The sequence below is a fragment of the Rana temporaria genome, chromosome 11, assembly GCF_905171775.1.
Source record: "Rana temporaria chromosome 11, aRanTem1.1, whole genome shotgun sequence".
Classification (NCBI taxonomy): Eukaryota; Metazoa; Chordata; class Amphibia; order Anura; family Ranidae; genus Rana; species Rana temporaria.
The window spans coordinates 57,991,318-58,014,209 of NC_053499.1; the positions used below are offsets into that span (position 1 = coordinate 57,991,318).

Sequence of the window (22,892 nt, forward strand, 5' to 3'; positions counted from 1 at the left end):
ACACAAGTCTTTCTATCCAAGCTATTGGACCAATCCCTGTTGACAATTTCAAGTCCTCATTTGCATGGTCAAGGAGGACTTGAGTGAAGACTGGATATACTTTACAATTGACCAATAGGAAAGCGGTTGTTGGGAGTGGGATGTTCCAAAATTCTGTATAAAAGTGTGCTGTGTATTTGAAAATAAAGAGTCCTGCTTGAACTTACATACAGCCTGCCTGGTGTTTGTTCTTAATGGGTCTGAATGGCACATAGCTGTAGTTCGGACCCCGGAACCTTGGATGACTGGACCATCAGACGTTGCAATCTGCAAGCTGACTCACTGGTAGCAGAGGAGTGTCGGGAGAGCAGGACCTGGGCGAGGAAGGATCTCGTCACAGTGATCAAATACCACCAAAAGAAAGCTCTATTTGTGGGGAAAAAAGGACGCCAATTTTGTTTGGGAGCCACGTCGCACGACCGCGCAATTGTCTGTTAAAGCGACACAGTCCCGAACTGTAAAAACCCCTTGGGTCTTTAGGCAGCAATATGGTCCGGGGCTTAAGTGGTTAATAATGTCAGTCCTGTTGGTTCTGACTGATGCTAGGAGTACATTTTCTATCTACAGCCCTAACCTAATATACTGGTCCTGTCTGGAAATTAGGGAGATTTGGGTTCCAGAGTGGAGGAAGCTGTAGTCTGACACCCAGCCAGGGTGTCAGGCAGTCCAGTCCATCATATGGTTTCAAGTTGCTGCCCCTCTGAATGTGATAAAAATGACCCTCTGCAAGATATTTTTAGATGGGTATAGAGGCCCACTTGGTATAAAAGTCCATCACACTTGAGGGTTTATTTTTTCTACTCGAGTTCACCCGTTGGCTTTACCTTTAACCAATGAACTGAGAACTTCAATATACGTCCTAAAGTGCTTAAAAAAAAACTTCCCCTTTTGGGTAGAGCTCCGCTTTAAAGAAGTTTTAAACCCAAAAACAAAAATGTAAAATATTTCAACTTGCTGATCGTTAGAATTGGTGGCTGCATTCGTTTTCTTCTTTAGGCTTTTCCCCCTCTGTTGATGACCTGATGATCTGACCAGTAACACACCTCCTGTATTAGAGTGCCCCTGCTCTGGACAAAGGAGGAAGACCTTTGGACAGCAGCATTGTCACTCTGGGAGAAGGGGAGTGTTAACTTACTGTGGAACCTATGGGGTTAATCCTCTGCATTGTGTAAAAAGGCTGTTTGATCCTGTAATCTCTGATCCTCCACTTCTTTTACTGTCCCCAATCCATCTGCTGATATCACAGAGCCCTAGGAGGCACACGATTTTGGATAAAATGAGAATCACGATTTTTTTGCTTAGAATAAACATTGCAATTCTGTCATGATTCTTGCGGCGTAACATGATCTTTCACATTATACAAAAAATTGGGCTAACTTTACTGTTTATTTCATCTTTTTATTAATTGAAGTGTATTTTTGCCCCCAAAAATTGCATTTGTAAGACTGCTGAGCAAATACAGTGTGACATAAAATATTGCAATGACCGACATTTTATTTTCTAGGGTCTCTTCTAAAAATATATATATAACGTTTGGGGGTTCCAACTAATTTTCTGGCAAAAAATACAGATTTTAACTTCTAAGCAACAAGTGTCAAAAAAGGTTTAGTCTTTAAATTGTTAAACTGCAATCTACAGACTGAAGTTCATCCCTTTAGACCCCTTTCACACTGAGGAGTTTTTCAGGCGGTACAGCGCTAAAAATAGCGCTGCTATACCGCCCGAAAAACTCCTTCACTGCATACTCAATGTGAAAGCCCGAGGGCTTTCACACTGAGGCGATGCGCTGGCGGGAGAGAAAAAAAAATCTCCTGCCAGCAGCATCTTTGGAGCGGTGAGAGGAGCGGCGTGTATACCGCTCCTTCACTGCTCCTTCCCATTTAAAAACAATGGGAAACCGTGTTAATACCGCCCGCAATGTGCCTCTGCAGAGGCGCATTGCGGGCGGTAATAACCCTTTCTCGGCCGCTAGCGGGGGTAAATACTGCACCGCTAGCGGCCGAATCCCGTGGCAAATCCGACGGTATAGCTCCCGCCCCAGTGTGAAAGGGGCCCTAATCTCTAAAAGATCGAAATGACACAATGGCCCAGATTCACAAAACACTTACGCCAACGTATCTCGAGATACGCCGCGTAAGTGTAAGTATGCACCGTCGTATCTGTGCGCCGTGCCCACAAAAATAGATACGCCTGAAAATAGGCTTTATCCGACCGACGTAACTTTCCTACGCCGGCGTATCGTTGGCGCATATTTACGCTGGCCGCAAGTGGTACTCCCATTGATTTCCTATTCACCTATGCAAATTAGGGAGATACGCTGATTCACAAACGTACTTGCGCCCGGCGCATAATATGCACGCTTTGCGTAAGTCCTACATCCGGTGTAAAGTTATTCCCTATATAGAAGGCGCAAGTCATGCAAAGGTATGGACCAGGGAACACAGCCGTCGTATTTTATGTCGTTTACGTAGTACGTGAATAGGGCTAGGCGTAGGTTACGTTCACGTCGTAGGCAGTGATTCGACGTATCTTAGGCAGTTGTTTCGACGTGATTTTGAGCATGCGCACTGGGATGCGTCCACGGGACGGCGCATGCGCCGTACGTTATTCGTAACTTTATGACGCTCAGTCCTTCATTTACATGGGGTCACGCCTCATTAGCATGGCTCACGCCCACTTCCACCTACACTGGCTTACGCTGAGGAAACCCAGCGTATCTTTAACAGCGACTGGGGGCGAGTGCTTTGTGAATATTGTGCTTGCCTCTGTGAGCTGCGTCGGCATAGTGTATATTCGATACGCTACGCCGGCATAAATATGCGCCAATGTATGTGAATCCGGGCCATTGTATCTATTCTCTTCTCTATGTCTCAGTGTTAAGGAATGTTGATAAACATTTGTCTGTTTTTTTGTTGTTGTTTTTTTTATTTGTTTTTTTGATTTGCCTCCAAATCGCCTTGCAAAGTCATGCTTTAAATCGGCCGCACACCGTTTAAGGCATCTTTATTGCAGATAAAAATCAAATACAGTCTGTCACTGCTGGCTCTCAGAATAAATAGCCCAGCGGGGGCATCTACGCTCTTTAACTTGGGTGGAAGAATCATTTCTTTCATTCAGCAAGAAAGTTGAACGAAAGAAAGCTAACAGTGTGTATGACCATCCTTACATAGCATCTTTCTAAATTATATGTCACCATAAACACCACAGTACACGGTAACCCATCCACAATAGGTATGATGGTATCAGAAAATTAAACAAATGGAATTGCAAATTTTGATGTGTGCCGCTTATCTGATATCTTTTATTCTGAGTCCTGGATTCCCCGGACAGTATACACATGGTTACAGGCAGGGCTCAAGTCCTGCGGGAAAGCGTGGGAACGGAGTTCCTGCACTTTTTTCACAGCAGGAACGCAGTTCCCTTTGCAGGACTAGAGCAGCCGAGACGCCCGAGCCAATCCTTCACTAAGCGGCGATGCCCAGCTTGAGTCACTGTCAGGGGCAGGTGAACCTTAGTAATACTTTATGTTTCTGGCCGCTTCCTGTATATGGATTCATCAGGTAGTGTGCGGGTATTCCGTCACTTCCTCGGATTTAGAAAGAACTTTAAGCAAGTTATTTGTAAATCCCGCGATAACTCGTTGCAGACCTCCGCAATGTCTCCTGGGAACAATGACAAAAGCTCCCAGGAGACATTGTGGCATCGAGGAAGTGACGGAACACTACCCGATGAATCCATATACAAGAAGCGGCCAGTAACATAAAGGATTACTAAGGTACAGTAGATCGGAAAAAAAAACAAACATGCGGTTTAGTAATTATGCATATGAGCGTATCATTTTAATTTTTTTTGGTGGGGGAGTGGATCTTGGGTGGGAGTTCCCACACTTTTTTCGCCAGGACTTGACCCCTGGTTACAGGCTTGTCTTCATACATAGTCCAGCCTTGTGATACAGTATGTCCCACATTCTCCTACATGTGCAAAGTCATATGTCATGGATCACTGCCTCATGCCGCATACACACGGTCGTTTTTTGTCTTGGAAAAAAACGTTGTTTTTTATCATGAAAAAAAAACGACGTTTTTCAAACTTCATTTTAAAAAACGACGTTGCCTACACACCATCGTTTTTTCAAAAAGCTCTAGCAAAGCGTGGTTACGTACAGCACGTGCGACGGCACTCTGTTCCATTCAAGCTCGCGTCATAACTTGCTTCTGAGCATGCGCGGGTTTAAAAACGTTGTTTTAAACGTGGTTTTAGCCCACACACGGTCATTTTTTATGACACAAAAAATGACATTTTGAAAAACGACATAAAAAATTGAAGCATGTTCGAAAAAAAATTTGGTCGTTTTTTAGAAGATAAAAAACAACGTTTTCCCCACACACGGTCATTTTAAATGACGTTTTTAAAAATGTCGTTTTTTTCCATCACAAAAGCATTCTATTAATTCTAGAGCTATAGCATATCTCCCAACTTTTTGAGATGGGAATGAGGGACACCTATAAGCAAAGGTATGTAGACATAGGACACACCCCTTGCCACGCCTCCTTAAAGAATTGCACACAAGAAAAAAACCCACAAGTGCTTTTTTTAACCCTACTATTCCTTTATATTGGCCTTTGCAATTTACAAATGCAGCAATTTATAAATATGATGATGGGTTTAGCACTGGAAAACACCTTTTGATAGATAAAAAGTGCATTTTATATACAGCTATATAGATCAGACCAAAATGAGGGACAAATGAGGAGCTATCAGGGATCAAGGACAGTTGGGAGCTATGGCTATAGTATTATCCAGTTCCACATTCCATGTGACATTTGCAGTTAGCAATAAAATGTATTTCCATATGACTTTGCATGGACTATGGCACAGTGAGCAAACAACTAATTCCATTGGAAATTCAGGTCGTCTACATGACTTCAACAAATAGATGGTATTATCATTAAGGAGTAAAGTAGCTTTAAACAAATGATTGCTATGATACAATATGCCTATTCAAAAATCAATTAACACTGGTTGTTATCTTACAATTCAGCGCACAATGGCTAAGGGTGAACCAGCCAGATAGCAAGCAATTGTGCTGCAAGTCTTACATAGTTACATAGTCAGGTTGAAAAAAGACACAAGTCCATGTAGTTCAACCATAAAAATAAATACAATAACAAATATTATACAGTCCCATACACCCAATTCTATACCCACAGTGGATCCAGAGGAAGGTGAAAAATCCCAGCAGAGCATGATCCAATTTGCTACAGCAGGGGAAAAAAAAATTCCTGAACCCCCGAGAGGCAATCAGATTTTCCCTGGATCAACTTTGTCTATAAATCTTAGTACTCAGTTATTTAATGTACATTTAGGAAAGTATCCAGGCCTTTCTTAAAGCAATCTACTGAACTGGCCAGAACCACCTCTGGAGGGAGTCTATTCCACATTTTCACAGCTCTTACTGTGAAGAAACCTTTCCGTATTTGGAGATGAAATCTCTTTTCCTCTAGACGTAAAGTGTGTCCCCTTGTTCTTTGTGTTGACCGTAAAGTGAATAACTCAACACCAAGTTCACTATATGGACCCCTTATATATTTGTACATGTTGACAGGGCTTTTTTTCTCAGACAATAGGTGCAGGAACTCCCCTTTTCCGAGTCACTTTTCTCTGCCCCTACCCACCTCCGAGCAACGTCCCTTGGTTCCATCCTCTACCCACCTCCCAGTACAGCCCCTTTTAGACAATACAGAACTAAGTATCATTTTGTTGTGCTAAGTAATTTGTATGGAATTTAGTTTCCCCTTCAGCCAGCAACAATAGATCCTCCTAACAATGTACCACCCACAACAAAATCCCCCCCCCCCAGCAACAATAGACTACCGGCAGCATCAACAGATCTCCGCACAGCCAGCATTAATAGACTCTCTGGCAGCCATCAACCATAGACCCCTCCCCCAACAATAGATCATCTTCAGCAACAACTGATCCCCGCAGCAACAATAGGTCCCCCACCAGCAACACTAGACCTCCTCAGCAACACTAGACCCCCCTGCAAAAATAGATCCCCTCCAGCTAGAATATATCCGCCAGCAGTGAGCATCAATACCCTGCAGCACACCCCAGCACCCCTTGACATTACATACAGTCAGTCCAGGAGGTGCCGGAACTGCGTTCCCCCGCGTTCTCGCTGAAAAAAAGCCCTGCATGTTGATCATATCTCCCCTTAATCTGCGTCGGCATAGTGTATATTCGATACGCTACGCCGGCATAAATATGCGCCAATGTATGTGAATCCGGGCCATTGTATCTATTCTCTTCTCTATGTCTCAGTGTTAAGGAATGTTGATAAACATTTGTCTGTTTTTTTTTTGTTGTTTTTTTTATTTGTTTTTTTGATTTGCCTCCAAATCGCCTTGCAAAGTCATGCTTTAAATCGGCCGCACACCGTTTAAGGCATCTTTATTGCAGATAAAAATCAAATACAGTCTGTCACTGCTGGCTCTCAGAATAAATAGCCCAGCGGGGGCATCTACGCTCTTTAACTTGGGTGGAAGAATCATTTCTTTCATTCAGCAAGAAAGTTGAACGAAAGAAAGCTAACAGTGTGTATGACCATCCTTACATAGCATCTTTCTAAATTATATGTCACCATAAACACCACAGTACACGGTAACCCATCCACAATAGGTATGATGGTATCAGAAAATTAAACAAATGGAATTGCAAATTTTGATGTGTGCCGCTTATCTGATATCTTTTATTCTGAGTCCTGGATTCCCCGGACAGTATACACATGGTTACAGGCAGGGCTCAAGTCCTGCGGGAACACGTGGGAACGGAGTTCCTGCACTTTTTTCACAGCAGGAACGCAGTTCCCTTTGCAGGACTAGAGCAGCCGAGCCGCCCGAGCCAATCCTATACTAAGCGGCGATGCCCAGCTCGAGTCACTGTCAGGGGCAGGTGAACCTTAGTAATACTTTATGTTTCTGGCCGCTTCCTGTATATGGATTCATCAGGTAGTGTGCGGGTATTCCGTCACTTCCTCGGATTTAGAAAGAACTTTAAGCAAGTTCTTTGTAAATCCCGCGATAACTCGTGGCAGACCTCCGCAATGTCTCCTGGGAACAATGACAAAAGCTCCCAGGAGACATTGTGGCATCGAGGAAGTGACGGAACACTACCCGATGAATCCATATACAAGAAGCGGCCAGTAACATAAAGGATTGCTAAGGTACAGTAGATCGAAAAAAAAAAAAAAAAACATGCGGTTTAGTAATTATGCATATGAGCGTATCATTTAATTTTTTTTGGTGGGGGAGTGGATCTTGGGTGGGAGTTCCCACACTTTTTTCGCCAGGACTTGACCCCTGGTTGCAGGCTTGTCTTCATACATAGTCCAGCCTTGTGATACAGTATGTCCCACATTCTCCTACATGTGCAAAGTCATATGTCATGGATCACTGCCTCATGCCGCATACACACGGTCGTTTTTTGTCTTGGAAAAAAACGTTGTTTTTTATCATGAAAAAAAAACGACGTTTTTCAAACTTCATTTTAAAAAACGACGTTGCCTACACACCATCGTTTTTCAAAAAGCTCTAGCAAAGCGTAGGTTACGTACAGCACGTGCGACGGCACTCTGTTCCATTCAAGCTTGCGTCATAACTTGCTTCTGAGCATGCGCGGGTTTAAAAACGTTGTTTTAAACGTGGTTTTAGCCCACACACTGTCATTTTTTATGACACAAAAAACAACATTTTGAAAAACGACATAAAAAATTGAAGCATGTTCGAAAAAAAATGTGGTCGTTTTTTAGAAGACAAAAAACAATGTTTTCCCCACACACGGTCATTTTAAATGACATTTTTAAAAATGTCGTTTTTTTCCATCACAAAAGCATTCTATTAATTCTAGAGCTATAGCATATCTCCCAACTTTTTGAGATGGGAATGAGGGACACCTATAAGCAAAGGTATGTAGACATAGGACACATCCCTTGCCACGCCTCCTTAAAGGTGCAATTAGGGTTGTCCCGATACCGATACCAGTATCGGTATCGGGACCGATACCGAGTATTTGCGGGAGTACTTGTACTCGCGCAAATACCCCGGATACCTAAATAGAATACTTCCCCCCCCCCGCCGCATCGAAAGCCGCCGCATCGAAAGCCGCCGCATGGGTTAAACGGCGTGCAGGAACATCACAGCTTTCATTTGAATAGCTGTAGTGTTCCCGCGTGTATAGACACTCCCCCTTGCTCAGGATTGGATGGGTGATCGTGATCTGTCCAATCCCGAGCAAGGGGGAGTGTCTATACGCGCGGGCAAAACAGCTATTCAAATGAATGCTGTGATTTTCTCCATGCGGCGGCGGCGGCGGCGGCTTTCGGCGGCAAAGGTATGGGGGAAATGGCTGGATGGACATGGCTGCATATGTGAGGGACATGGCTAGAGGGACATGGCTGCATATGTGAGGGACATGGCTAGAGGGACATGGCTGCATATGTGAGGGACATGGCTAGAGGGACATGGCTGCATATGTGAGGGACATGGCTGCATATGTGAGGGACATGGCTAGAGGGACATGGCTGCATATGTGAGGGACATGGCTACATATGTGGGGGACATGGCTGGGGGGACATGGCTGGGGGGACATGGCTGCATATGTGGGGGACATGGCTGCATTTGGGGACACATTTAAAAAAAGTATCGGTATTCGGTATCGGCGACTACTTGAAAAAAAGTATCGGTACTTGTACTCGGTCCTAAAAAAGTGGTATCGGGAACACCCTAAATTGCACACAAGAAAAAAACCCACAAGTGCTTTTTTTAACCCTACTATTCCTTTATATTGGCCTTTGGAATTTACAAATGCAGCAATTTATAAATATGATGATGGGTTTAGCACTGGAAAACACCTTTTGATAGATAAAAAGTGCATTTTATATACAGCTATATAGATCAGACCAAAATGAGGGACAAATGAGGAGCTATCAGGGATCAAGGAAAGTTGGGAGCTATGGCTATAGTATTATCCAGTTCCACATTCCATGTGACATTTGCAGTTAGCAATAAAATGTATTTCCATATGACTTTGCATGGACTATGGCACAGTGAGCAAACAACTAATTCCATTGGAAATTCAGGTCGTCTACATGACTTCAACAAATAGATGGTATTATCATTAAGGAGTAAAGTAGCTTTAAACAAATGATTGCTATGATACAATATGCCTATTCAAAAATCAATTAACACTGGTTGTTATCTTACAATTCAGCGCACAATGGCTAAGGGTGAACCAGCCAGATAGCAAGCAATTGTGCTGCAAGTCTTACATAGTTACATAGTCAGGTTGAAAAAAGACACAAGTCCATGTAGTTCAACCATAAAAATAAATACAATAACAAATATTATACAGTCCCATATACCCAATTCTATACCCACAGTGGATCCAGAGGAAGGTGAAAAATCCCAGCAGAGCATGATCCAATTTGCTACAGCAGGGGAAAAAAAAATTCCTGAACCCCCGAGAGGCAATCAGATTTTCCCTGGATCAACTTTGTCTATAAATCTTAGTACTCAGTTATTTAATGTACATTTAGGAAAGTATCCAGGCCTTTCTTAAAGCAATCTACTGAACTGGCCAGAACCACCTCTGGAGGGAGTCTATTCCACATTTTCACTGCTCTTACTGTGAAGAAACCTTTCCGTATTTGGAGATGAAATCTCTTTTCCTCTAGACGTAAAGAGTGCCCCCTTGTTCTTTGTGTTGACCGTAAAGTGAATAACTCAACACCAAGTTCACTATATGGACCCCTTATATATTTGTACATGTTGACAGGGCTTTTTTTCTCAGACAATAGGTGCAGGAACTCCCCTTTTCCGAGTCACTTTTCTCTGCCCCTACCCACCTCCGAGCAACGTCCCTTGGTTCCATCCTCTACCCACCTCCCAGTACAGCCCCTTTTAGACAATACAGAACTAAGTATCATTTTGTTGTGCTAAGTAATTTGTATGGAATTTAGTTTCCCCTTCAGCCAGCAACAATAGATCCTCCTAACAATGTACCACCCACAACAAAATCCCCCCCCCCCAGCAACAATAGACTACCGGCAGCATCAACAGATCTCCGCACAGCCAGCATTAATAGACTCTCTGGCAGCCATCAACCATAGACCCCTCCCCCAACAATAGATCATCTTCAGCAACAACTGATCCCCGCAGCAACAATAGGTCCCCCACCAGCAACACTAGACCTCCTCAGCAACACTAGACCCCCCTGCAAAAATAGATCCCCTCCAGCTAGAATATATCCGCCAGCAGTGAGCATCAATACCCTGCAGCACACCCCAGCACCCCTTGACATTACATACAGTCAGTCCAGGAGGTGCCGGAACTGCGTTCCCCCGCGTTCCCGCTGAAAAAAAGCCCTGCATGTTGATCATATCTCCCCTTAATCTCCTCCTCTCAAGAGTGAATAAATTCAGTTCCTCTAATCTTACCTCATAGCTGTGCTCCTCCATGTATCTTATCAGTTTGGTTGCCCTTCTCTGCATTTTCTCCAGTTCCCCGATATCCTTTTTGAGAGCTGGTGCCCAAAACTGAGCTGCATATTCCAGATGAGGTCTTACTAATGATTTGTACAGGGGCAAAATTATATCACTGTCTCTGGAGTCCACACCTCTCTTACAGTTTTTCTCCATTGTTTTGGCTCATTTCTTGAAACAGAAATGACATTCTCAAAACAACATGGACAAGTCTCCAAACCACTTCGCAATTGTTCACAACTGAATGGCATTTCTCATTCATTTCATCAAATTGCAAATGTCTCAGTACATGTCTCACTGTCTCAGTACATCTTTCAAATGATTAAGTACAAGTAGCCTACATTTAGCACAATTTCCAATTGAATAGATCTTGTTGATCTAAACTGATTGTCATTTCTTCAGTCTAATGGTCGTTCTCTCCAAAACATGTCAGCATCATTTCATTGTTTAAGTCATCACATGCACAATAGTCTGTTCAATTGTCAAAATTATTCAGGAACATAATACCATGAATACCATATATGAATCTCTTGGAACATTTGATAAAATGATTACAGCAATTGACAGTCGGGTGCAACTAGAACTTGACTAACGAAGGAGGAGTTGGTCTCAGATGACCAATCAAACAGTATGTTTAGTTACTGTACCTGACAGATGTTGTCCATGATTGTGAATGCTGCCAAACATGTATATATAGAGCTTGACCATGCAGGACCAGTACAATTTCTGAACATGGAGTCACCTGGCCAAGTAAATGAACAATGGCAACTGTCTGCTCGAGGATGAAGAAGAGGAGGAGGAGTAAGGGTGCATGGTGGTAGAATAGGGGGAAGAGGCCGAGGAGCACGAAGACACCATGCTCTCCCTGATGAAATTTGGGCCACAATTATAGACCATGTCATCAACCATGGCCTCACAATCAATGATGGAATTATATAATGTATAGGACAGGACACTGTGCATAGAGAAACAAATATGTTTATTCATTTACATATTCATTTCGTGTGTGTGATAGGCCTACAGTATTACAGTATCTTACCTCAGTGGGATGTTACGTATGATACTAACAATGACAGGAAAAATATTGTAGATGTAGCGTCTGTGTACCTCCAAGTACCGGTGCTATTACTGTAAAAGTTAAGGGATAATCAGAGTGTAGTTGACTCTGATTCTGATTGCAATTTTACAAAGGGTCTCTGTTTCAGCTGGGCTGTGCTGCGGGTCCATTCTGTGGTTGCTGGGGTGTCATACCACCCCGGGGCGACAGTGGAGTCCAGGCTGGGGTGCCTCTTGCCAGCAGCCAATCGGGAGGGAGTTTCTCTCGCGGGGCATGCTGGGGGAGGGTACTTCTGGAGCAGACGCCATTGAGGCGGGGTTCTTTTCCTGAGGTGGCACCCACCTTTAGGGTGACCACACATCACGGCCCCCCGGCGAGATGGCCTACCAGACAGGGGTGCGCGTGCCACGCGGTGTTCCTGGTTCCAGGACCATGTTGGCCCGGAACATTTAAAGCTGTGGCGGGGCCCCAGTATTCGACTGGGTCCCCAATTCTGAGAAGAAGATGTACCCCAGGTTTGGAACCACTGTTATACTGGCCAGTAGTATATTGAACTTGTGGAACATAGAACATTCCTATGTAGCTGTCTGTAACTCTAGTGTATGACTCTTCTGTATGTTTGATTTGATGTTTTCTTTTTTTACTCTATTGTAGAGAATAATGGCACTGGAAGGAAACGAGACCTCTCACATACCCGTGTATGTGGATGAGGCTGGCTTCAACCTGGCCAAGGGCCAAAGACGTGGCCGTAATTTTATTGGCCACCGGGCCACGGTGGATGTCCCAGGCCAGCGAGGGGGCAATATAACTATGTATGCTGCCATTTCTGAGAATGGTGTGGCCACTCACATGCCCAGTCTTGGCCCATACAATACACAGAAGCTCCTCATCTTCTTGGACCACCTTCATTCGGATTTGATCCCTGAAAATGAGAGAGGTCTCATAGGGCCTCACCTACCACAAAATATAATTGTATGGGACAATGTGAATTTTCACCATGGCCCGCTTATCAGGGCCTGGTCACTGCTCATCCAAGGATGGATATGGTGTTCCTACCACCTTACTCTCCTTTCCTCAATACTATTGAGGAGTTTTTCTCTGCTTGGAGGTGGAGAGTGTATGAGCATCGGTCTCAAGATCAGAGGTCCCTGCTCCATACAATGGACGCTGCCTGTGAGGATATTACAGGAGATCAGTGTAGGGGATGGTTGCAACATGCACGCCGTTTCTTCCCTCGTTGCATCGCAAGGGAGAATATACGCTGTGATGTTGACAAAAATCTGTGGCCAGACAGACAGCAGCGTGTGGATGGGCAGGAGGGTGAGGACGGTGGACAGGACAGGGAGGGTGAGGACAGCGACCAGTGAAGAGATGTTACAGTAGTTGTAAAACTCCAGCTTTATTTACAGCATTGTAGGCTAAATGTAATTTTCCTTGTTTTATGTTTGTGAATTTATATTTCCGTATATATTATGCTATATACATTTTCTTTTTACTCTGAAGTATGGAAGTTACTTTGTGTGTGAATGATAATGGTTACACTACTGTAAAGTAATTTTTGCTTGGCAGTATTACAGTAGTGCAATGTGTGATGTCAAACCTTGGAGGCGACTCTTACCCTAAAATCTTTTCTTTTTTTTTTCAGTTTTATACACAATTGTATTCAATTAGCTAGACAAAAACTGTACAGTAACCATTGTCAATGAAGGACTGGGCTAAGACTGAAAGGTGGACATGAGGGATATTTCAATGGTCCTCTGCCATAGAGACAAAACATCTAAACATTTTGACTTGCAGTGCTTACACAATGCCAAAGGGATGAAGCATTTTGGGGGCACTGACTATTTGAATGAGAAAGAAATTTAGTTTTGACACATGAGTGAACTGTTTTGGGAAAGATATGAATTTTTGAAGGTGAACCATGGTGTTGTGCCGAACCATCCGGGTTATTTTGGCAAAAGCATCAAAAGAGCTGAGAACGTCCGGTCTGTATCAAGAAATGAGCCAAAGCAATTGAGAAGAATCTTTGCCATTTTGAGGGCACTGACTCTTTATATGGGAAAGGAATACGGTTTTGAAGCATGAGTGAACAGTTTTGGGAGAGATATGAGCTTTTGCACGTGAGTTATAGTGTTGTGCTAAACTGTAAGACTATTTTGACAAATGATCTTAGAGTTTTCAGAATGTAATTTCTGTTTCAAGAAATGAGCTAAATCAATAGAGAAAAACTGTAATACAGGAAAGGACTTTCCTCGCTTTGGAAACCACAGCTTGGCATTGCATACTATTATTGAGCTTATGATCTACTAAAACCCCCCAGATCTGAAAATGATTTGCTAAGCTATTGCTAGACTTGCCAGGCTTCACAAGTTTGTTGCAAAATTGCAGCAAGTCCGCATCACATGACTCCAGATCAACATTCTTTGCAAACATTCCGTGAGTTCTGGTTCATTTATGTTGTCCAATAGTCATCCCATCACAGGGGACACTGTGGCTGAATGTTCATGCTGTAGACTTGCAGAGCTCTTGCTATAGACTCAGCAGTACAACTTTGCTCTTGCTAGAGATTTGCCACGCATATTTTCTACAAATTGAAAAAGTGTCAACTAGAACTTGTGCTTCACGTGCTGTACAGGTCTACAAATTGCCAGTGAAAATGTGCAGCAAGTTAACAGACTTGCAATTCAACACAAACCACAAATTTGTGGCAAGTTATCCTTGCTATCTGGGACTGTACTGGAAGAAATGCAGAGACAGACATTACTGACCACATTCATAAAATGTAAAATGCCTACTTCAGTTTATTCTAAATTTACACTGTAATCTAGTGCCCGGCAAAGCTCACATTTTTGTATGTTAAGGTACATTGCATTAGTCAGCCAGTTTCTTTTTAATGGCCTCTCAGTCTACCTAAACTCACAAAAATAAGTCCTGCTTAAAAAAATTGAAGCACAAAACATATACCCTGTTTCTCCGAAAATAAGCCCTACCCCAAAAATCACCTAGCGTGAGTTTCTGGGATGGCTGCAATATAAGCCCTACACCAAAAATAAGCCCTAGTTAAAGTCCTTGTAAAAACATGTAATCCGTTCTGTAAAAAGATTATATAATGTGCAGTGTCTCCCCTTTGTAACTTTATTGTGGAAAATACCTTATTTACAGCACTGCTGGGCGCTCACGTGACCCGCCGGAGCTCTTCTCTCCTCCCGGCTGATGTCAGCTGTTTTTTTTTTTCCAATAAAACTTTATTAAGCCCCTACCCACTGCAGTACTCAGAGTGGGGTTGATGTCATTGGGGATTTTGGCCCCTCCCTCTGCAGTATTTGGAGTAGGGAAGAAGAGCTCCAGCGGCTCACATGAGCGGCAAGCGGCACAGTAAGTAAGGTATTTTCCACAATAATGTTACACAAGGAGACACACTGCACATGATATTATCTTTTTACAGAACGCATTACATCATTTTATAAGGTCTTTAAACAAAGGTTTATTTTTGGGATGACAGAATTTCACAATGCTGACTCCAGAGCTGACAGGGGGAGAATTTTTTTTGTACATACCATAAATAAATAAGACATCCCCTGAAAATAAGCCCTAGGCCCCGTACACACGAGAGGATTTATCCACGGGAACGGTCCTCCGGACCGTTTCCGCGGATAAATCCTCTGGCGGATTTTGATCTGATGGTTGTACTAACCATCAGATCAAAATCCGCACGGAATTCCCTCCGTGGTGACGTGTCGCGCCGTCGCCGCGATGATGACGCGGCGACGTACGCGACGCTGTAATATAAGGACTTCCACGCATGCGTCGAATCATTACGACGCATGTGAGGGATGGAATCGGACGGATTGATCCGGTGAGTCTGTACAGACCACCGGATCAATCCGCTGGAGCCGATTCCAGCGGATAGATTTCTTAGCATGCTAAGAAATTTTTATCCGCTGGAAATCGGTCGGCCCGAAAAAAATCCGCGGATAAATATCCGCTGGGTTGTACACACCAAAAACGGATCCGCGGATTAATTCCAGCGGATAGATCCTCTCGTGTGTACAGGGCCTAAGTGTGTTTTTTGTAGCCAGAATTAATATAAGACCTGGTCTTATTTTTGGGGAAACACAGTAGGCGTCTGTGTAATGCGGTGTGATATAATGCAGGTGTATTGCAGGACACTGTATATGTGTGTAATAACTTAAAATGGCAACACACCACAATACACATCTACAGCACGTTATTGTGCATTGGCACATGCATGGCAAAAGTTGTACGGTGTGAATTAGGGGTCGATCGATTATCTGAGGGGCCAATTATTAGGGCCGATATTCACAATCTTTCAAATAATTGGTATCAGTCAGAAACTTACCGATATTGGTCAGACCTCCCCCTTTCCACACGCTGCGCTCACTGCAGTCTCTGCTAATCTGTTCCTCCGGATCCCATTTAACCACTTCAGCCCCAGAAGGTTTTATCCCCTCAATGACCAGACCATTTTTTGCGATATGGCACTGCTTCACTTTAACTGACAATTGCGCGTTCGTTCGAGACGGTACAGCAATAGAATTGATTTCCTTTTTTTCCTACAAATATAGCTTTATTTTGGTGGTATTTGATCACCTCTGCAGTTTTTATTTTTTGTGCTATAAACAAAAAAGAATGACAATATTTTTTTACTTTCTGCTATAATACATATGCAATACATTTTTTTTTTATAAATCAAATTTCTTCCTCAGTTTAGGCCAATATGTATTTTGCTACATGTTTTTGGTAAAATCAAACCCCAATAAACGTATATTGATTGGTTTGCGCAAAAGTTAGAGCGTCTACAAAATAGAGGATATTTTAATGGCATTTTTTTTTTCACTTGTAATGGCGGTGATCAGCGATTTTTTTTTTTTCTTAAACAAAGGTTTTTATTGAGCAAATGTAAAAAACAGCTTACAAAACTCCAGAGCATAATCACAATTAAAATCACATGGGAGAGTACACATATAACATGACATGTCACTACATCCAAAGCCACACATTATTGTAAATTTCCCTGCAACCATCCCCCACTCCCCCCCGCGGGGGCATGTACAAGTATCCAGGAACCAGTCGGTCGCAGATCTAGAATAACCTGTCGTACACAAGATCTATCAGGGCTAGCCCCGGAACATCAAGCCACTGGGCCCACAGCTTTTCATATTTGCCGCTGGTCCCTCTTCTCTGATATACCACCTTCTCCAACCTCAAAGTGATCCCCATCTGCTTAATCCATTCCTGCACTGTAGGTGGTTCAGTGTCCTTCCAGTGTCTCAGTATCACTAAGCGAGCCTGGAACAGGGCCCTGCCTATAGCCTGTCTAGGGATATCCTCCACTAGGAGGCCTTCAGTAATCCCCAGCAGACAAACCTTGGGTTCCAAGGGAACTTGTGTCTGGAAGGCCCTGTTAATAGTGTCAACCACCCCCGTCCAGTACAGATGGAGCTTCGGGCAGCGCCACAAAAGGTGGATGAAATCACCATGGTCCCTGCAGCACCTGGTGCAGCAGGGGTCTACCCCCAATCCCATTCGTGCTAGCCTGGCTGGCGTATAATGGACCCGTAAGAGGATGTAGAGTTGCGACAGTCTGTGTGCCACATTCAGGGAGCACGTGGGGACCGCCTGCAAGGCCTCCTCCCACTGCTCACCCTCGAACGCTCCCACATCCCGTTCCCATCGCGCCACCGCCTTAAGAGGGGTACCCGATAGGAAGAGGTTTAACAACATAGCATAGCAACTGGATATGAACCCCTTGTAGGTGTACACCTAGGACATGGCCAGCGATTTTTAGCGGGATTGCGACATTGTGGCAGACAGATTGGACACCTAGCTGACACTTGACACTTTTTAGGGAACCAGTGACATTATTACAATAATCAGTGCTAAAAATACTGCCAGGGAAGCGGTTAACATCAGGGGTATTCAAAGGGTTAACAGTGTGTTTCTAACTGTGTGTGTGATTAACAGGAACACAAATCAGAGTGTCCATGCCTGACAGCATGGCGACCTGCTTGTTTTCATCGGCAGACCATCGTTCTGTCTGCAGTGAGCGATCGCCGGTAGCCGGCGAACATCGCAGATTGGCTCCCCCTGTGGCTCCAGTGGCACGCATGCGCCCCCCCCCCCCCCAGTAGCTATTGACAAAATCGCTGCCTTGCCGCAGTTAATGTACGGCAGGCGGTTGGTAAATTTAAACTGGCCCTGACTGGCCATAGGGCACACCAGGCTTTTGCCCGGTGGGCCGGGGGCCACTGACAGGGCTGGGACAAAGTGGGGTCGATTCACATTGCTCACAGATCACATGTGCTGTAGATTTGCAGAGTCGCATCGGTGTGCCGAGTGCGCTCTTGCACCCGACACTAGCTAGAATAGGGATCGACAGATAGATTACAGGCAGCCCTGTATTGCCAGTCCTTCCCCTAAGCCTTCGCCGCTCTGCTCTTTACTGGACAGCGGCCAGTAGCACAGGGCTGGATGGGGGTGGGAGCTGCTGGAGTTAACTGTTTACATTAAACAGTAGATAATTGGTTGCCTGGCAATCTTAGCAACCAATAACCAGCCCGGTAATGTGATTAGTTTGTACTTTTATTGGGTGAATTTTTAATAAACATGTTCAGTTTATACCAGATTTGTGTAGAAATTGTGTTGATTTTTCAAAACTTTAAATGTACAGAATATCGGCACCTGTTATCGGCTATCGGCCTGAAAGGTGGGCGATAACCGTTATCAGTATCGGCCCTGAAAAAACTATATCGGTCTATCCCTAGTGTGAATGAGCTCTAGATTGTAAGCCCTCATGAGAATTTCCCTCTGAATCCTCTTTGTATTGAATTGGATTGTAACTGCCTCCTTTAAAATGGTAAACCATATAAAAACTGTAGGTACACACTACGCTGTACACACGCTGAGCCCAAAGTACAGTGGGGATATTGTGAAAAGATAAGATACTGCATTTTTATAATTAATTTTCTTGCTGTTCTTTTTTTTTTGTCTTTATTTTATTATTTTATTTATAATTGTTCTATAAAATATAGCATATTGCATTCAGAAAGGTTTTCATTCAGAAAAATTATGACTACATGCTAAAAAAAAAGTTCAATTAGGGGTATACAATCACTGGTGGATAAACTGCAATCTAAGGCTGGCCCCACACTATGCCATCTGATTGTATAATTTGTGTGCAACCTTCTGAAGATGAACCTAAATTACATAACACGAGGATAAACATAAACAATACTTTCAATTTGTATTCAGTCAGGTAGGCTCTCGTACGACATAGTGGATGGGGGAATCTAAGGGAGTTTGTATAATCAGATTGTACAATGTATAATGTATGTACCTTTAGCATATTAGCAGGTTATTCGATTTTTTTTAAGGTAATTAATTCATCCTTAGAAACTTGAATAACAATCAATACATTAATTAACAACTATCTTTAAAATCATCATATGAGTAAATAGGTCTTTGAAAGAAAAAATGAACAAAAGCGCAAATATAAGGGAACAATACCTGCATGTCTGTTTGTGAAGCTGCAGAGAAGACAAATGAAGCGTAAATGAACACAGCAGGATCTGGTTCAGGAAACTGAACTCAAACTACTGAAGTCCTGCCCCTCAACAAACACATAGGGAAATTGAGAAGAATGACAAAGAGCAGAATTTTTGTAGCAGAAGTGAAATTTTATCTGCCATGCAAAACATTTGACATACACATACAGGGTGCAAAGAGTGGAAATTAAAAGCATCATCCAAACTATGCTTGTTCCAGGTCAGTGACCTAACAGAGAGACATGCAATTATTATTTTCAGAAGAAGGTCCGCATTGTGATAGACTCACCCGGGACTTTTGGAGTAGGGTGACCAGACATCCCCAGTTTTAGGGCACAGTCCCCGGATTGAGGACACTGTCTACAGACCAAGTCTGTCCCCGGTTTTGTCCCCGGATTGGATTTGAACAGGGGTTGGTGCAATTTCAAAGACAGCCAGTGCAGAATAATAAAAAAAAAAATCTGAATTACACAACGCCGCTCCGCTGCTCCTACTCGCTTAGGGGGATGTATTTTTTTCCATTATCTGTGCCCCTTTCTGATGATCATGTGCTGGTCAGAGCGGAGGGAATATTTCTTCAGTTTCGGGTGCATGCCCATTCAGCTCCGCTCGCATGTTCTTCCGCCTTGGCCAGAAGAACGGCAGGCGGCGACAGGCAGAGAGTCGCAGATTGCCGCCATTACTGGTAAAAAAGAAAATAGGGTTGTCCCGATACTGAGCATTTGCGCGAGTACTTGTACTCGCGCAAATGCTCCCGATGCTTAAACCGATACTTTTTTTTTTTTGAGTGACGAGAGGGGGCGGAGAGCGGGGGCTGAGAGGAGGCGGAAAGCGGGCTGAGTGTGGGCTGTGGGAGGGGCGGAGAGTGGGTGGAGAGCGGCTGAAAGGAGGCGGAGAGGTCGCTGAGTGCGGGCTGTGAGAGGGGCGGAGAGTGGGCAGAGTGCGGCTGAGAGGAGGCGGAGTGGTCACTGAGTGCAGGCTGTGAGAGGGGCGGAGAGCGGCTGAGAGGAGGTGGAGAGGTCGCTGAGTGCGGGCAGAGAGTAGGCGGAGAGCGGCTGAGAGCAGTGGCATCTTAAGAGAATTATAGGCCCCCGGGCAATACAGTGCACTGGGGCCCTGTCTACACAATCGTGCACGAGAATTTACTGACAAAAATCATGAAATTTACTGGCAGAACCACATTTATTTTACTGCCACTGCAAAAAAAAGTACCTAAAATTACAGTTTTACAAATTTCTTCATTGACATGAAGGTTAGGTTACTATAACCCAGCCTTCTCAGAGTTTCCTCTTACATTAGAGTCTGCAGTATTCCCCCTTACAGTGAAAGGGAACTCTTATGTAAAGGGGAACGCTGCAGATCATGATGTAAGGGGGAACTCTGATGTGGAGGGGGACTAGAGACTACCTTATATCAGAGTTCACTGCTTTCTCTTTACATCAGAGTTCCCACTTACATCAGGGTCCTTGCACTGTAAGGGGGAATCCTGCAGACTCTGATGTAAAGGGGAACACCAGGAACTCTGATGTGTGGGGCACTCTGGTGACCAGAGACCACCTTCCGTAAATACACTAAGGTAAGGGGGGGTCACTAATATTTTTGTATTCACTCCCCCTTACATCAGCAACCACCTGCCCCTTAGACTGGCCTGGCGGCACTATCACTGATCTCCTCTCAGGTGCAACATGCACGGCTCAGTCAGATGGCTCCAGCTTGGCTGCTCTGGTTTTATCCTACTGTCTCCTCATGTCTGACTTCTCCCCTGACCCCCATCCCGGAGGCGCTCCCACTCTTGACTCCTCTTCAGACTCTTCCTCAGAGACTGTAGACACGATACAGTTCTACAGTTCTGAGCCGCTGCTCTCCACCATTTTTTTTACTGGAGTTGCTGGGCAGCCGGTGGTGGCCCCCCAGGCAAGTGGGGCCCCCGGGCAACTGCCCAGCGTGCCCAATGGAAAAGACAGCCCTGGCTGAGAGGTCGCTGAGTGTGGGCTGTGAGAGGGGCGGAGAGTGGGCGGAGAGTGGCTGAGAGGAGGCGGAGAGGTCGCTGAGTGTGGGCTGTGAGAGGGACAGAGAGTGGGCGAAGAGCGGCTGAGAGGAGGTGAAGAGCGGGCTGTGAGAGGGGCGGCGAGTGGGGGGGGAGAGCAGGACGAAGAGTAGAGCGGTACTCCTCGGGTAAGCAAAATAGAATGTGTTAACACTGAATAGTACTGTCACTAGCATACCTCCCAACTTTTGAACCATGGACTGTGGGACAATCTAATTAGCTGGCAAAGGATATGTAAATACATGTAGCCAGTTATGTGACCCATCCAGCCCTGCCAGGCAGCAAAGATAGATTATAGACATCCTCTGCAGCACAGAGTGCTCCAAATCACAGGTCAAAGTAAACTCCAAACCCAAAATGGGAAAACAAAAGTGCAGCAGCACATTGATGAGTAATCCATCTGCTCACACTCTTCTCTCCTGTCAGCATGTTTACTGTCACTTACTGGATGCTGAGCATCATTATGTGCTGGCCATACCACTTCTGTGCCCTGCTGTGTAGTGATTTCTGGAGACTGATATCAAGACAGATTAAGGTACTTTCATTCATATATCATTTAAAAAATCTGGTTACCTTATTTTGGAGGGGACTGAATGCTAGCCTATTGCCTACTGACATGGTCCCTGGCTTTCAGAGGAACACTGTTACTTTGGGTCCATGTCTCCCCAAGACACGCAGACTCTGGGATCCATGTTAAGGGCCTATATGGCACATTCCCAGCATGGACTACTTTACACTGTGAGACTAAAAGATGCTGATGTCATCAGCAAACCACCTGTCTGAGCCCCCCAGCCATAATATGTATTGTACTCAGGAGCTCGGTGACAGCAAGTCTGATCTGGAATGAAATGTCTGAATAGTAATATTCTGGGTGTTTACTCACCCAGGTCATGCGGGTGGCTAATTGAGGATCCTCTGTGATAGGATTAGCCATGAGTCAGCTGTACCCCGTTACCTAAACCTTTATGTGATGTTTTGGGTAAATATTTGGGTCATTGTTAATGTGGTCAGTGACCTCCTTCTCAAGTGTATAAAAGCTTATATTCTTGTTCAAATAAACAGTTCTCCAAAACTGGCGTTGCCTAGTTCTTGGGGTAGCTATAGCCAGATTCACTGATCTTGCGTTCCAGAGCTTATGAAGCGATATAGTGACGGAAGCACTCAAGCGGAGTGTGGGAAGCGATTCAGTCACATTTGATTGGCAGCGGTGGGATGCTTTCTGAAGTTTGGGACATCCAAACCTTCACTGGGATCCAGCCTTGGGATAGCAGACTTCGATCACCCCAGCAGAGATATGGGTTTGGTATCAGCGTTCCCGAGGCTGCTGAGGATAATCCTTTTAGCATATTCCATAACTGTTTCTGCGGATGAATAACTAGAGCTCAGGCAGAAGATTGGGGTAGGGCTCTGGATTGGAGTCCTCCAGGTTTCTGGTATATAGCAGGGCAAGTGCTTTCCATCCCCAGAGCAATGGGCCAGTGACCAACGGGATTTGCGAATGCCATTCCTGGGAGATCGGCCCAGGAGCAATGGGTGACTTAAACCTACTCTGAAATATTTGCTAAGGAAAGAACAGCATCTGGAAAGGACATACAGGGAATTGCTAGAACATGTTCAGCAGCGTGCCCCAGAATCGGCAGCGGA

General features: G+C 44.4%; 1 protein-coding gene across 1 annotated transcript in view; it reads right to left on the reverse strand.

Moving 5' to 3' along the window:
- LOC120917363 (3-galactosyl-N-acetylglucosaminide 4-alpha-L-fucosyltransferase FUT3-like) overlaps positions 1-19,261 on the reverse strand; it is a 60,041-nt gene extending 40,780 nt beyond the window's left edge. Inside the window, exon 1 of the mRNA XM_040328598.1 lies at positions 19,164-19,261. The gene's annotated coding sequence lies outside the window, so the exon portion shown is untranslated. The remainder of the gene's footprint in view (positions 1-19,163) is intronic.
- Between the last annotated feature and the right edge of the window lie 3,631 nt (positions 19,262-22,892).